We start from the raw sequence: 17,551 nt of genomic DNA, 5'->3' as shown, positions 1-17,551 counted from the left end.
CTATTGCATCACCTCGCTATCTGGAGAAGACATGCTAATTAAAATAACAGGAATTCTTTCATCCCCTTAACAAGTTAGCTGTTTTTTAAAGAAGACGTGTGTGTGTGTGTGTGTGTGTGTGTGTGTGTGTGTGTGTGTGTGTGTGTATATACACCTTCATTTTATTTTGTCTAATTTAATTGGTGGTAGAAACTTAGGTAATGATCTAATATGGTTCAAACACTGTAATGCTGAGATGTTGGGTAAACCTTCTCAAAATGACATCATAGGTGAAAAGGGTGATGTACTGGTTAGTTTTAGTCATTTAACACAAACCTAGATACCTTGGAAGAGAGATTGTCTCTGTCAAATTGCCCTATGGACACATCTGTAGGGCACTTCCTCGATTGATGATTAATATGGGAGGATTCATATGGACAGTGTCACCCATATGGTCCTGGGATGTATAAGAAAGAAGGCTGAGCAAGCCACTTGGAGCAAGCCAGTAAGTAACACCCCTTCATAGACTCTGCTTCAGTCTCTGCCCCTAACTTCCTGCCTTGAGCTCTTCCTTGACTTTCCTGCAAAAAGATCTATAAGCTGAAAGAAACCCTTTCCTCCCCAAGTAGCTTTTGGTCATGGTCTCTAGCACAGCAATAGACAGCAAACCAGGAGAGATGACAAGCAGTTTAAGGAAACCATCGTTTTGTTTGTTTGTTTCATTTTACATGTGAGTTTATTATGTGGAGAAATAACTTTATTATTCTGACAATTTTCCCTGAGTAAATCATGATCCTTTGTCCTTCAGTCCTTGCACTGAGCTCCTCACACATGGTAGATATTTCACAAGGAATTTTCTAAGATGTTATTATTAGAGACCTAGTCTGGACTGTTTGCTTTACTCAGAGATGTGCTGCACTGAGAAGTCAGTGGCAAAGGTAACCTGATTATTCACTGCCTGTTCAGGAGAGATGGCCTGTGCTTTGAATCCACTCTTTTCTGATGGACTCCAATGAAAAGACCAATCTCTACAGTCCTGACAAGCTTGGGAAAATATGAAATCAGGCCAGGAATATTTCCCAAGGGTTTCTGGATGTTCTTTATAAGTTATTAGTAAATAAAAAGTGCATTTTGGGAAAAAGCATCAAGAATTTGGAAGACAAACATAGGGTGTACTATGCATAATTTCCAATCGGCATATTCGACTGATCAGTTCATGAATGATTCTAGCAGATCCCATGTGTTCCCATGACAATAGACATGAACTCTAAAAGCTGGTTTCTCTGCCTAGTCTGGCAAGAGCAGAGGATAACATGTCCCCAGCAATGCTTTCCTGTTGTGAGTTTAGGCCACCTCCAGGGCAGTGCTGACTGCTTCACCTTTTCACTCAAGTGATAATTCATATTTAGAAGAGTCCAAAGCCTGTGATGATCACATTCATAGAGGGTATAGCTGAGTGTGCCTTACTGTGTTATCCTCACACAGGTTACAACACATCAAAGCATGCATGTCAGGAAAGGCCAAGATGTGCATGTTAAGGGTATCCCTGGCTCTTGCTGTGTGCCCTGAAGGAGGAAATGGTCATTTGAAAGTCAAAGTGTAGTAGAGCCTGTAGAAGAAACTCTTTACATTTACACTGGAGGACAAGGGTCAAATAGATTATTGTTTTCTTGTGTTATTTATTTTGAGGTATGAATTTATCCTGAAAAATGTATTCAGTACTCACTTGCTGTATATGAAGCATAGGGATCAGAAATAAAATATGTCCTTCCTTTCTTCAAGGAGCACACAGTTCAGCATATAGAAGTTCAGCCTGGAAGAGCATGATCTCACTGCTTCTGGCATCATTCAAGATGTATTTACTCAACATTGACATTTTGACAATAAGGGGGTAACAGTTCCAGGGCTACTGACAAGGGGCAGAATTAATTAGTATTTATTATTTCATATTAATAAATAAAAATGCAAGACACTCCAAGACAAGGGACAGGTACCAGACCTAGAGTAATAGTGTAAAACTGAAGATTACATCAAACTTTGACATGGCTTCATTTGCTGGCCACTTTGGTGAAAGCCTGTCTTTAGTGTAAGAGACAACAGGCTCATCTAAAATGTTGTGCCCATCAGTGATAAATGGTCAAACACAGCAGTGAAGAAAGCTAACCTACCATCCTTCAAATTTAACCTGCTGACATCTGCCAAATAACATATCATTTAATCCAGTTAGATACAGTGGGGCTGCTTTCCTCTCTTCTATTTTTTTTAAACTAGAACTAATATAAGGAATGATTGATTGGTTTCAAATGAAAAAAATGAAGAAACCAGTGCAATCTCAACTTGTACCATAGCATAACAACTTAAATCATTAATATACCTCAGCTATATTTTTTTGTAAGTGTGCTGAGAATAGGATTTGGTTGAGATTTCAGAGAGAAAATAGTTTCTATGATCCAGACAGTAACTATATCTAGATGCTAAAAATAAAATGAGAATATTTAAGTTATTGCATTATTGTGTGCAGAATGACAAAAATAAATCTCAAACTGTTATCTACAAGTAATAAATTAGGAAAACTATATGAACATTTATTACTTACAGTTAATTTGATCATTAAAACCTTCAGAGTCAGAAGGAACAATGGTCAACTATATGCATTTGTGAAATTCTCAATAAATGAGATATTCATTTAAAATGTACACTCAGAATTATGTAGTGTTTTGCATAAAAGGCAATAGCCAATAACTTCTCTTTTCTAAAACCTCATTGTATGCTGTTCACATGACTCTGTGCTTTACAAGTGCACATACTGACATTTCCAGGGACCTATAGGAAAATTATCACTGTTATCTTTATTTAGGAGGTGAAATGAAACAGAGACCAAGTGTCTTATCCAATTAGTCAGAACTTTAATTTGGCCATGGGCTTGATTTTAACATTAACACCCTCTACAGAGATGTTGCTCAGTGAGTTTTGTTTTTTCTTGGGTTGATTGCTGTTTCTCCACACTTTTTCTGACTCCTAAGAGTACAAAGGCACTGCCGCTGCCTGGTTTCCAGTTGTAACTGCTAAGCGTTGCTTCTGTATGTCACGATAGCTAATCCCATGACCAGAAGACATCCAATCAATGCAATACCCGTGAAAGCACATTCTGGAACAGCACTCATGAAAAGAGTTAGTGTTATAGGATCATTTTAAAAACTTTTTAAATAATCAAACTCCAGTCTGACTTGACTTTCATTTTAATCAAATCTGAACTCAGATTCCTTTTTTACTTTCCTGAGATTAATTGAATTATGATGAATTGACTTTCCGTAGGATAGTCTAAGCATCTCAGAAGAGCTTCTGCATCTTTTCATTCCACTTATTAACAGCTGGGCCACAGCTCTAGCTCCGTCGATGCTCTGGTTCTGTGCTCTGTGCTTTAGAGTGTTTTGATGTCTCTCCATCTTTACTGTTTGACCACCATAGCTCTCCCTGCTTAGTTAGAAACAAAACATTAAGGTCTGTATTTCTAAAGCGTTTACGTATTGAAAACTTGGATATTTTATTTTATATTTTCATAATTAAACATATATTATAAATTTAAAGGTGAATTTTATACTCTTATATTTTAAAAACTAATTGCATAATTATCATATAGAAACAACTGTATTTTTACTAAGCATAACTGCTTCTAAATTGTTTTTAACATGAAACCAACAATAATCAAACACTAATAATTACCTAATTTTACTTATTGGCGTTTGAATATTTGCATTTGAATTTATACTCCTATTTACACTGAGTAATGTTTAACTATATTTTATTATTTTATGTAATTATATATAAGTTGCATAATACATAATTTTCCTTCTTTAGTTCCTAGTTACAAATATTTTTAATTTTTATTCATTTTACATACTAACCACAGATTCCCCTCTCAGAACTCCTGCTCCCCCTGCCACCTTCCCTCCCCTCCAAACCCACTCCACCCCTCACCCCTCCTCCAAAAGGGTAAGTAGCATGAACTGTATCATGAATACTGTTATTTTAGCTTTACAGATTCAATTATCTCACATTTAATTTATTTTAGATATTTATATTTATTTAATATTTATCTGTTTTTTTAAATGTCAAGCATTTACTAAAATTCATAAATAATTTTAACTCTTTCCTGGGTTGGGCAATTTAAGAGACTAGCAATGCAGTTTTAATGAAAAAAATTTTAGGTGAGCAAAGAGTATCTTTTTTGAGAAAGTAGAATTTTGAGAATTGATAACACATATTCGCAAATACATCTCTACAACTAATTAGCTAGTCCGTTGTTAAGAGAATGCTGTTGAAGTCAGTTGGGTACTTCATTTTTGTTTGTTTTTTGAGACAGGGTCTCACTTGTGGCCTGGAACCCAGAGACCCTCCTGCCTTTGCCTTCTGAGTGCTGGCATTAAAAGCATGGTGGCAGGTCCAGCTCTGGATCCTTTGTCCAGCGTCAAACAAGGGCCTCTCGGGGCCTCCTAGCAAGGAACTTTGCATGGTGTAAGAAACTCTGTGGAACCTTGGTGCAGGACTCCGCACTTTACAGAGCCAGTCCCTTTTGCAGCTGCTGCTGCAAACTTCTGTGGTAGCTTGAGGCCCGTTCCCCTCCCGGCATAGACGGCCTCCATGTGCCTTCCCTGGAAAACCATGGCCCTTGGCAGCTGTTTTCCAGAGGAGAAACTCAGCAGCTGAATTCACAGCTCAGGTATCTCCCTCCAAATGAATTTGCATTTTTTACTGGAGCTTTTGTTTGGTGGGTCTCATTCTCAGGGCAGTTTCTCTTGTTCCAGGACCCAAGGTTTCAGGTTTTACCCTACCTGTGCTAATCACCTTTGTGTATTGGTCATTGAATGTCATTGGAAAGCCACTAGATTCTCTTTGTATTTTCTCTCTATTGACAAATACTGTAGAGTCACAGTCCAGTGAGAACAGAATCTCAGCAGTGGTTGGTACTAACATCCACTCTGCTGCTTCTGGCAAAAAGCTGTCACTATAGCTAATCTCAGGTTCACTCTGGGACTAAATCAGCTTTTTCCTCTCTCTCTCTCTCTCTCTCTCTCTCTCTCTCTCTCTCTCTCTCTCTCTCTCTCTCTCTCTCTCTCTCTCTCAAGAAACTGCACCCCCCACGTGAAGAGAATCTTACAAAACTACATATCTTTTCCAAATCTCTAATGTTCTGAAATTCAACTCTAGCAATTGACCTTTTAAGACTTGAAAGTGGTACATCTAGTTGTGTTGTTAACAAACTGACAATACTTAATGGAAAAAGGAATATTAAAAGTTGTAAACTGGGAAAGGAAATGGTTGTGTTGTAAACCTGAGGGTGACTTAAGTATTTTGAAACAAGTTTTGCCCATAATTTTATTCAAAGGAGTGAATTATGGTAAACATATATGTCCATATAAATTTAAAAATATAATTAAATAAAAACAAATGTTCTACATCAATAGAATATTTTTATTGTAGTTTAATTGGCAGTTTCCCTGTACTGGTAGTTGGGATATACTGTATTGCAGTTTAATTGTTTTTCATGTACATGCTGCTTCATAATTACAGGCATGATTTATAATCTATGCCATTTTAGATGCTGTAACACCTAAAGGTGATGTCTAAGCCCATCTAGACATGATGGCTCTTGAGAGACAGGTTAGCAGGTAAGAGGACTTGCTGTTTTTGCAGAGGACTTGAGTTCAGTTCCCAACAGTAATTGGGTGGTTCACAACTACCTGCAATCTCATCTCTAGCTTCTGGCATCTGTGGACACACACACACACACACACACACACACACACACACACACTTAAGAATAGATACAAATAAAAACACAGACATTTCCTGCTGGTAAACAGAAGGGATGACTAAACATGGAGACTAAAAGCCAGCAACTAACTTGTAAAAGTGCAGGTGGGCGATGAAGTTGATCTAAGTGAGGTGCTATAGGGATTGAATTATGGAAAATGCCCATCAGAGGCAACTCAAAGGAAGTGAAAGACTGTTTACCAATGTGTTCATCTGTCATGGGGAGACAGAAAGAAAATTATAAAAACAACTGCCAAGGCTGCCAATGATTACTGGTTTGTTTCTGAAGAATATTGTGATTGAGATGTTAAGGATTTGTGGGGATGTAATATGAGAAAATGCTCATAAGATAAAAATGAAGGGGGATACAAAATATTTTCAGATACATATGACTGTGGATCCACAAATGTCATGTGATCTGAGTAAATTTAGGAAGCTCTGTACATTCTGCAACGTGTAAAGTACTGAAATAAGAATGAATTCACAGAAGAGCTACATTCTTCACCACATTTTATATGTGTAGGTGTTTATGATGTCCTAAACTGAAAATTTTTTTTTGAAAAAAATAAATATTCCCCCAGTCTGAGTTTAATGTCTCTAGTCTTGTTTCATTAGTATATGGGAAGGGTGCACACAATTGCTCTGTTAGAAGACACTTCCTGCCATACACACACACACACATACACACACACACACACACACACACACACACACACACACACACACACAAACTTACCAACCAGATACTCTCATCCAGGGATTTTCTTGGTATAACTGTCCTTTGATGATAATATATGATTTATTTACCATGTGTAGAAGTAACCATCTTATTAAGTAATAAACACAGACCAATGGAGAGATGAAAGCCCAAGAGGTCAGAGCTAAGAGCCTTACCCTTCACTGCTGCAGCTATCCTCTTCAGCAAGAGACCTACTTCCTGTGTGTTTGTCTTTATATAGACTTTCTGTTCTGCCTTCTCATTGGTTGTAAACCCAACCACATAACTGCCTCATCACTGCCTGTCTGTACAGACCTCCAAGTCTTCTATGGTTGGTATTGAGATTAAAGGGATATGTCTTCAATGTTGGCTGTATCCTTGAACACACAGAGATCTACCTAGCTCTGCCCACCAAGTGCTGGGATTAAAAGTATGCACCACCACCGTACAGCTTTTGCTATGGCTCTAATAGCTCTGACCCCTGGGTAACTTTATTTATTAACATACAAATCACATTTTAGTACAAATAAAATATCACCATAACCATGTCCATCTGACTGTGAAGTTTGCAGACTTCTTTGTGGTTGAAACTACCTGTGGCTGATTTATTGCTTTTCCTTACAATAGCCTCTCACAGCAGCTCATGCTGCAGAGCAGAATATATGCCCACTGCATGCTAATACGTGAATTAAACATGGATTTTCCTAAGGTAATAATATGTGGAACCTGAGAGGCACCACCTGTTTCCACGTGTGTAACTGGAGCCAGGTGATGGTGAAAACCTGTGGTTGGTGTCAGTACAACTCTTTTTCATAATATACCTTCTCCAGTCTTAGAGAAAATTCCTAACAGTGTCACATTCTGAGTTTAGTGTTTTCCTCTTCCACATTCAAACCTTTTCCCCTGAGAAGAACCAGAAGTATATATATATATATATATATATATATATATATATATATTCCAAATAAAAATAATGGATAGTGAGCCTGGGTTTTGCTTTGATTTTGAGGATATCAGTGATATGTACCAGACTTTCCTTTTTACTATATGATTGAAACAAACTATCCAAGATTGATAATTTTGAGGAACTGCAAAAAATTTCTATTACTTTTAAGTTCCACAGAAAATGTTTTTCAATAATGATATCATTTATTTAGATTTATTGACAGCAAAACAAAACCTTTTTTATTTCCCTTTAAATACAAAACTTTTTAAACATCTGTACTTATGAAAATTATTAATACATTATATTTCTGAGAGCTTCAATTTTGATTACAACTTCTAAGAAATTATTATGGTAATTTGAATGTAATTGGTTCTCATAAGCTCATAGGGAGAGGTACTATTATGTGGTGTGGTATTGTTGGAGTAGGTATGGCCTTGTTCAAGGAAGTGCATAACTTTGGAGGTGGATTTGTAGGTCTCATATATGCTCAAGCCATGCCAGTGACTCAGTTCACTTCCTTTGCCTGAATATCAAGTTGTAAAACTCTCAGCTCCTTCTCCAGCACCATGACTGCCTGCATGCCATTGTGTCCCACCATGGTGATAATGGATTGAAGCTTGGAACTGTAAGCTATCCAATTAAATGTTTTCCTTTATAAGAGTTGTCATGGTCATAGTGTCTCTTCACAGCAATAGAAACTCTAACTAAGACAGAAGTTGGTATCAAGGACTGGGATATTGGCCTGACCATGCTCTTGTTTGAAGGAATATGAACCTTGGGACTATGGATTATAAAAACAACTGAATGCATTGAGTGCATCTTAAAAGTCCATCCTAGTAGGATCATGGAAGACAGTGGTGATGAGTGTGATTTGATGAACTATTGGAGCCTGGTTCAAGAAGTTTCAAAGGAGAAGAATATTAATATGTGGCCTAGAGATCGTTCTTGTGATATTTTGGTGAAGAATGTGGCCTTTTTTTTTTTGTCCTTGTCAGAAAAGTCTGCCAGAGGGTAAAGTGAAGAGTTTTGGATTAATTATATTGTCAGAGGAAATTTCAAAACAACCTAGTATTGAGTCTGTCCTGTGGTTGTTAGTGTTAGGTCTAATGAAGATTTATAATAACAAAAAGGCTCAAGCTGAACAAAGAAAAATACAAAATGTACAATTTGAGAAGAAAAGGAGCACCAGGAAGTAGAATGGAGCTAAGTCTTGTGTTCAAGGGGATAAACAGATTTAAAAATGAAATAAAGGGAGTAGTGACCTCAGGGCACCATCCAACCCAGCTAAGTCTCCTACTTGTGAATAGGAGTTAAAGAAAAGCTTAGAGTCATGTGTAGTAGTTTAATCCCTTTAATCCCAGCATCCAGCCTTTAATCCCAGCATTCAGAAGGCAGAGTTGGTGGGTCTCTGAGTTTGAAGCCATCTTGGGCTACAGATTCAGTTCCAGGACAGCCAAGCTTAGGCAGGGAAGGACACAATGGTAAACAGAAAGTTGGTGAAACTATAATTGAATGAGAAAGCCATCTTCCAGCTCCAGCAAGCAGCAGAACTTAGCACCTTCGGCCTCATGGTTCTGGCTTTAGAGTCAAGGATAGAAGAAAGGGGATATGGACTATTCCTGTGTGACTGAGTAAAGCTGCTGAGGCCAGGAATATGTAAGGGGTGTCCCTGAATGGAGATCCAGGGAGGCCATTGTATGAAGCTGTGAAGGTTAACCCTGAATTTCTTTGAAGAATGCAAGATATTAGAGATGCCAGAGTCTTGGTATACCTGCTGAGGAGAGCTGCAAAGAGCGAGTAGGACCAGCCCAAGAGAAAAAAGTAGGTTGCAGTAAACAAAGATGAAGAGAGTTGGCTATCTGAAGAGTGCTTTGACATCTGACATGGAGATGCAGCATTTGGCGTTTGTCCAGCTGGTTTTTGGTCATGTTTTGGTTCAGTATTTCTTCGTTATGCTCTCTTCCTTACATTTCAGAATAGTAATTATATCCTGTGACATTATATGTTGGAAGTATATGATATGTTTATTATTATTGTTTTAATTTTACAGGGACTACAGTTAAGAGATTGCATGAGTCTCAGGAAGGACTTTACAGTTGAAGAAGGAGTGAAGATGGCATACAGGTGTGTGAATGAATGTTAAACCTCAGAGGTTTTTCTTTATGTAAAACAGCACAGAAATCGGAGAGTAGAATTTGGGGAGCATGTTAAGTAATGACCTTGTTTATGGCCACAATTAAATTATCTTGAAATGATCAGTAGTAGTCACTAAGTTTGATCCTCTTTTATTTTTTGAAACTGGGACTTCAATGTTAAACGCTCTAATGTCATAACATGAAAGTGTTCCCCTAAAGTTAAAAACAAACAAAAACAAAAGCCAACTTTTTTTTACACAGGTTTATTAAAAATCTAGAGTGGTGTTCATTGTTTTATCTAAGATTAAGGTGTGTCAGACTCCAGTTAGGATTAGGGCTAGGGTTAGAGCTGTATCTATCCTGGGCTACCAATACTTCAGATCAGCCCACTACTACACTGATTCAATTACTTTAAATTAAAATGTCATTTTATTGTGTTTTTAGGAGTGTTTCCCTAATAACAAAGAACTTGTTTGGGTAATGTTATGAAGTAATGTGTTTTTGTTGTCACATATGCCCTGAGGCTGAGCATGAGTGTGCATGTGGCACCAGAGCTGGGTCGGCTTACACAAGCAGTGCAGTGGCTGAGTCCTGTAGGAAAACACTACTTGAATAGCACAACAGGAAAGGAAGGGGAAATGGCAAGCACTGGGCTGATCGATTGCTTGGGTGTGAAGCAACACCTTTCTTTTCTGCCTGGTAACAGAGCTGATACATACACGCCTTCTTATCAGAGGGAGGCAAAGCCTCAGCAGTTACTTAGAAATTGCAGAAGTGAGGTCTAAGTATTCTGTCCCAGAGAATACAGGGTAGCCTCAAAGACTCAGAGTAGTTAGAATACTTTAGGAAGAAACTATGAATTTGAAAGAGGGAACTCAAAGGATCAATCTATGAAAAAAAGTACAACTAGAATTGAAAAACAGTCAAGTAGAGATATGGAAGTCATTGGAAAGAGGACAGAGGGCCAAGCAAGCTGTGGAAAATCTGAACATTTCCTTAGCAAGACTTCTCATTGTATTGTAAGTTGTAATGTGTCTCTTTGTGCAGAGTGTGAACAGATGATGGTTTGGCCTGCCAACATCTCTCACATCTTCCCTCTATGGTGCAGCCACCTGAGGTTGATGCTGCTGACCACACTCTTGTTCCTTGCAGCACTGATCCATTCCAGCCTTTTGGGGCTAAATCTTGGCACCATTTTAGCCTTTTCTCTCTATCCACCTAGAAATGTTCAACACTCTGTTTGCTTCTCGCCTCTTAACGTTTTCCTAACTATTCTAGACTACATTCATCCATTCCTTCTTCAAACATCTAAAAAATTGGATTTATTTAGTAAATTTATATGTCTATAGAAATTATGTGTGCCATTTGTATCCATGTCTGTTACTATATCCTATCAGTTATCTATCATCATCTATCTGGCATTTGTCAGTTCATTTATTTTGTAATCTCTTGTCTATCTATCATCAATGTATTTATGTCTATAATCCATTCTAATCATTACAATCTATCTGTCTGCCACCTATCACCAACTTGCCATCCATATATCATTAACTTATTTGTCATCTATCAACTATCATGCATCTACATTTATCATCTGTCTACCATGTATCTATTTCTACCACCTTCTCTATTTCTCTATATCAATCTTTATCTCTCTCTCTCTCTCTCTCTCTCTCTATATATATATATATATATATATCATCTAGCAATCTATTATCTATTTATATATCTATCTCTCTATCATCTAGCAATCTATCAATTTATCTATCATCTATCTCTCTATCATCTATCTATCTATCTATCTATCTATCTATCTATATCTATTTATCTCTCTGTCATCTAGCAATATATGATCTATTTATCTATCTTCTATATCTATCTATCTATATATATATATATATGTCTTTATCTATCTATCTATCATCTAGCAATCTATCATTCATTTATATATCTATCTCTCTATCATCTAGCAATCTATCAATTTATCTATCATCTATCTCTCTATCATCTATCTCTCTATCTCTCTATCTCTCTATCTATCTATATCTATTTATCTATCTCTCTATCTGTCATCAAGCAATATATCATCTATTTATCTATCATCTACATCTATCTATATCTACCTATCTATCTACCATGTATCTATTTCTACCATCTTCTCTATATCAATCTTGTATCATCTATCTGTCTATCATCTATCTATCAATCATCTATCATCTATCTACCATACTGGTATCCTTGCCATGAAAATAAACTGATTTTGTGTCCATTGCAAGCCTGTTCATATTCATATTAAGACACTGGGTAGATGTAGACAAATTCACCTCAGGGGAATGTATGCATATACATTTGAAAGAGAACATTACTGATTGACCCCAACCCAAAATTTATGGCTTGAATAAGCCATTTTCCTAAAGTTCAAAATCATATTCATATTAAATCTACTGATGTACTGGACTGAGATGCATTGCTTGGCACCTATAAGCATCCTTCCAATTTTGCTGCTTGGATACATCTAAAGGGATGAAGACCAAGACCCACATTAGGGCCAAATTAGTGTTCCTCTAAAGCTTTTTCTATTTTATGATATTCTGATGCACTTTAAAATGAAGTAAATTTGAAGAGTTTTCCAGTGTTTCTGATTGTAAAGATGGATAGCTAAAGCCAGCTCTCAATAGAATTATGGTGGTGAAATAATCGGGCAATTATATACTGCTTGCGTGCATGTATTTCCATGTTCTTCACAAAGGTTGCCTCTGAAAAATAGGCACTTAATGAAATTCTTAGCTCAGGCCACAATGACTTCTTTGACAGAGTGAAGCTGTTAGGGAGATGTAAGCATAGCCATTATAAGCTGGTCATGATTAATAACAGTGTCTGATGAATACGTAGTGGCTCTTTGCTGAACTGATGGTGGGTGATTATACACTGGGGCTGTTGTCGAACGCTTCCGTATAAATTAGATGAATGAGTTCCTTGTTAAGAATTTTAAAAGGCAAATGATATTGACTACATTTATATGGCTAGAGGCCAAAGAAATATTATTCAAATTCACAGCTAATGGGATATTCTAAGAGCAGTACATTTCTATATGGGCATGTGAATTTTGAGCCAAGTTTTATTATTATTATTATTCTTTTTTGCCTTTGAGGCATCAGACAGAGATTTTTGTCCTGAGTCACAAACAATGCAAACTACAAAACAATCTATGGAAATACATTTAAAATGTCAGTCACATGACACATGAGCTTACAAAATGCCCTTCTATTTTCATTTCTTTAAACTAACTTTCTTAAGTTAGCCAAAAGAGCAGCGGGCTTCATTGTTTCTTCATACTCTGTTCTTACTCAATTGTCTCCTCCATGGCCGCCTCTATACTGTGGTCTCCTCTTACTGCCCCACCCCCATGTAGCTCCTGTCTGCTTTCATTTTACACAAACAGCTTCATCCATCTTTTCCTATAATGGCTTACATTCTGGTGCTGTGATAAAACACCATGACCAAAGAAGGCTTTCTTTCTTTTTTTTTTTTTTTTTTTTCAATCTTACAGTTTCAGAGGAATAGAGTCAACAATGGTGGGCAGCAGAACCAGGTGGCTGAAACATAGAACAGCAAGTGAGTGAGGCTACAAACCCTCACAGCTCACCCCTAAAGATGCACTTCCTCTCTCCCATCCCAACAATGAACTTCCCCTGCCAGCCTCCACCTCCTAAGGGTTCTATAACCTCTCCAAACAGAGCTATAAACTGAGGGCCAAGGGATCAAATATTTGAGCCCCTGGGGGATATTTCTCAACCCATTTCACCCCCCAACTTAGGTAAGATTTTTCTTTCCCTCCAGTGGTCCTGAGAACGTGTTTCCTGAAACATACACAACACGCATACACACACAAACACTTACTTAATAAGGCTCCTCACATAAGCAAAAAAATGCACTGTTGTCTTTCTGAATCCAGCTCAATTTACTTAACATAATGATCCTAAGTTGCTCACCTATCACTGTAATTGCAGTGATTTCATTTTTCTTTGCAGATGAATAAAGTTTTATTTTGTATACACCACATATCCTTTATCCACTGATATCAGACCGCCTCTGTTTCCTAGCTATTGTCAGAAGCCATGGATATACACATGTGAATGAATATCTCTACCATCGACTCACATTCTTTGAGCAGCATCTAGAACAGCAGGGCTAGAATCATATGGTAGTTTTGTTTATAGCATCTCCAGAGGCCTCCAAACTGGTTTTCCTCAGTGTCCACACAGTTAACATTGTCATCAGTAGTGAACAAAGATCCTCCCTGCCCACTTCTCCACCAGCATTTGTTGTCCTTTCTTTTCTTGGTCTGAGTCCCCATGAAGTGAGATAGATATTCAAGGGTGTCAAAAATGATACAATGGGAAACGACAGCACCATTTACAACCTGGGAAGACATGGTATCCACATGTAGAAGGCAACAACAAAACTGTGACCAGAGTGAAGAAATAGCCCAGGAAGTAGGAGGAAAGTCATTGCAACTACCCACAAAGCATCAGGTTGAAATCTGGAATCTATATAGAACTGCAACGATTAACCACCAAAAAAGCTTCCAGTCCCAAGTAGGTTGATGAAGTGAGCAGACATTTTTCAAAAGAAGAAATACTAATGACCAATAAATGCTTGTAAACAGTGTTCAACCTCCCTAGCGTCAGAGGAATGAAAATTAAATATAGACTTTTCTTTTTTAAGGTGATGATTGACTCTCTAGCTGCTGAGTCTCCTTGCTGCAAGGCTTACAGAAGAGCTTGCCTTGCAGATCATGTATGTGACACATCCTGCTATTTCCCAATAAGCAAATCAAGAGAGATGCTTTTTACCTGGGCTTTGGAGATCCAAAGAAATTCCATGGACCTTTCTTCATAAAGAAAATAATGAAAACCTTTCACAGGTGTGATTGACATGAGGACGTTGCTCTGTTTTTGTAAGCGTGAGCATCTCACATACTCTTCTGATAACTCTCTCTGTCTTTGGGGATGCCAATGTGCACCAAAGTGCTCTTAAAGGTATCTTAGTAGGGAGAGAGCAAAATCCCAGGAAAATAACCTCTACCCACAGATGATACCATAGGATCTGTGATGCACATTGAAAGGAGGTTAAACCATTAAGATTTCAAGCCTTCCTACCTGCTCAAGTGTTCCTCCTACTTACACCCTCTCCCTTCAAGGCTGGAGGCACATTTTAAGATCACTTCTCAGCTGCGGGTGAAGCCTGAGCTCCCTGCAGAGGTCCACAGAGGCTGCTCTGGCTCTAAGGCACCTCACAGGCTTCTTTCCCCTTCCCAGGCCGGTAGGTCTAGCTTGGGTAACTTGTGTCATGAGAACAGCTCCAAAGCCCTCTCCTCCCAAGCCAGCGTTGCCTGGCGTTCTACTTCAATAGCTATCATGTTTTATTCTTTCTAAAAAATGTTTCCTGTACTTTTCTGAAATTCAAATTCTGTCAAGTATCCTGATGTAAAAACATTCAACCTAACGAGCTTTAGAGCCTAAAAGGAACATTTTCCTAGATGGCTTCTGAAAACTTTTTTTTTTCGTAGCCGGGTTCTCAATAAGCAAGAGTGGCGGTTTCTGTAGCACCAGGAGGTTACAGGTTTATCTAGTTAATAATCTGAGCTTAGGAAAGGAACAGATATTAAATCTTCCTTCCATTTATTATGTAAGGAAGTTTCCAGACTCTGTTGACATTTAGATGAAATAAACAAAATGGAAGAGAATCAGGTGAAAAGCCTGCTGGGTAAGGCTATATCCAGGCATTCAGGGGCAAGCATGAGCCCTAATTTTACATTATTGTTTTGTTTCCTTTAAAAAAAACAAAATGCCAGACATAAAGAACAGGAATAAATCAAGGGGAGAGGTTAAGTTTCATCATTATGTAGGAACGATGCAGGGTTTTTATTGTGTTTACTAACCAAACAGCAACATCCGTCTATTGCCTAATATTATTCTTGCCAAATTGTGTGGAACCTAATTGCAGCTGTAGGTAGGCCGCCTACCTCTTCTCCTGGCACTAATGAATGATACTTAGATGGTTGAGCAGCTCCCATCATTTTGCTGTTTTTAATTTCCTAGCCTACTTTTCCTCTAGTATTGCAATAGAACACTCATTGTCTAATCTGGTCTTTATGATCTGGTCCACCTTCGCTTTGTACATGCTCTGGATGGAGAGGGCACATTATATTGTGTGAGCAGATGCTCTATCATGGGAGGAGAAGAGCCTGGTTACACCCCATAGTTGGCCCTAGATATGGGCTCTTCAACAGCTTTAATCAAAGGTGTGACCACCCTCTGGCTCTAAGGACATACAAACAATTTTTAATTGGTCCTCTATCTTCATGATTCATTCAATACAATGTAGAGTCATTTTACTGCAGTTAGTGATGCCCTGAAAGGTCCAACTGTTACATGGATGCTGTGGATCTTATGTTTGCTTGAGACTGGGCATTCAAAGCCACACCTCGAAGGGAAGCTAGAGCTAAGAAATAAATACAGGGAGTTCCTGAAAACTAAAGTAGAGGGAGTGGGTATTTAAATAGCTGTCTAGACAAACAGAAGCCAGTGGTAATAAATCTATAATGAACAGCTTTTAAGAATTACAACTGTGTTTTGCATAATAGATAAGTGCAAAAGCTGTTTTCCTAAATTGACAAGAAAGAATTCTGCTAAGCTACATTAGGAAGAATGGCTGCTGAGAATGAAATCGGCAAGAAAATCTCACCAAGTGTGCTGCATTCTGTGTCAGAAATGTAAGGAACTAGAGACAGTTGCTCTGAGTATTCTTACTCAAAAGCAAGGAGAAAATGGATTCCTGTTTTATTAATGGTATGCTGTTTAAATTAATGTGCCCACTAATGAAGTAGCTTTCCATTTGAAAGCACTTTCTTTCCTGTTATCTTTTAGTCCTTCTGAACACAGAAATCAACATTTTTTTTAAATATCACTGTAGGTTAAAAAAAATGAGTGTTTTAGTAGTTTATATATGATTTGAGTATGCACTCTGCTTTCAGTTAGACTCCTCTACAGTATGCATAAGAAACCCTCCTGAAAACTCCCTTCCAGAACTCTTAAGCAATTATGAAAGTCTGCTTTTGCTGTTTATCTGTCTGGGTAGTATATTCCACTTCAGGTTCATTAAAATTATAGTAAACACCATCTACCATTTGCACTGCTGGAGGAAGAGATGACAAGGAAGAGACGTTCATGCATCTGTCACTGAAATGAAGGCTTATAATTAGTAAGGACCATCTAGGAAGGAAGTTGGACTTCCATATACACTTCCTCAATTTTGATGAAATTATTCCTTTAGATTTTATTATTTTTTTATGTATGTGTATACAGTTTCCTTTGGTGGACATAGAAGGGTACAGATCACCTGCAGCTGGAGTTACAGGTGGTTGTGGGCCACCTCAAGTGGATGCTGGGACCTGAACTTGGGTCCTCTGGAAAAGCAGGAAGTGCTCTTAGCCACTAAGTCATTCCTAACTTTGAGTAAAATTATGCTAAAATTAACACATTGGAAATGCATAAAGCTTAACAAGATATCAGAAAACAGTCCAATTTAAACCATACCTTCAGGCTTTCATTGATGAATCTTCAAATTTACAAGAAATGCCTAGAGGAATTTCATCTCTCTTAAATATCCTGTGATTATTTAGGGACATGTTCATTATTGTTCTTTCTCTAGAGTCAGTCATGGAATCACAGAATGCTCTGATGTTTGAGAGCAGCCCTCCCCCACAGATGCTCCTCATGATGGATGAATTCATCACCAGAGCTCTTCTGTGTGACAGCAGCTGCCCATAGTTACTGAGCAATCAGGGCATGTCTGGAGGTGCCTAGGATGTGAATTTCAGTTTTGTTGATTATATTTAGTATAAATGCTGGGCTGGAAAGATGGCTCAGTGGTTAAGAACACTGACTGTTCTTG

The 17,551-nt window shown here is 37.9% G+C and overlaps 1 long non-coding RNA gene across 5 annotated transcripts in view; it reads left to right on the top strand.

The window, feature by feature from the left end:
• Positions 1–17,551, top strand: part of LOC119088248 — a 167,964-nt gene that overhangs the window by 67,866 nt on the left and 82,547 nt on the right. For all 5 annotated transcript variants that reach the window (XR_005091879.1, XR_005091882.1, XR_005091880.1 and 2 more), the window contains one exon: positions 9,508–9,581. This is a non-coding gene — a long non-coding RNA (uncharacterized LOC119088248). The remainder of the gene's footprint in view (positions 1–9,507; positions 9,582–17,551) is intronic.

This window comes from Peromyscus leucopus, chromosome 6 (assembly GCF_004664715.2).
Source record: "Peromyscus leucopus breed LL Stock chromosome 6, UCI_PerLeu_2.1, whole genome shotgun sequence".
Classification (NCBI taxonomy): Eukaryota; Metazoa; Chordata; class Mammalia; order Rodentia; family Cricetidae; genus Peromyscus; species Peromyscus leucopus.
Note: the sequence above shows the minus strand (reverse complement) of the source record. Positions and strands in the feature narration are given on the sequence as shown.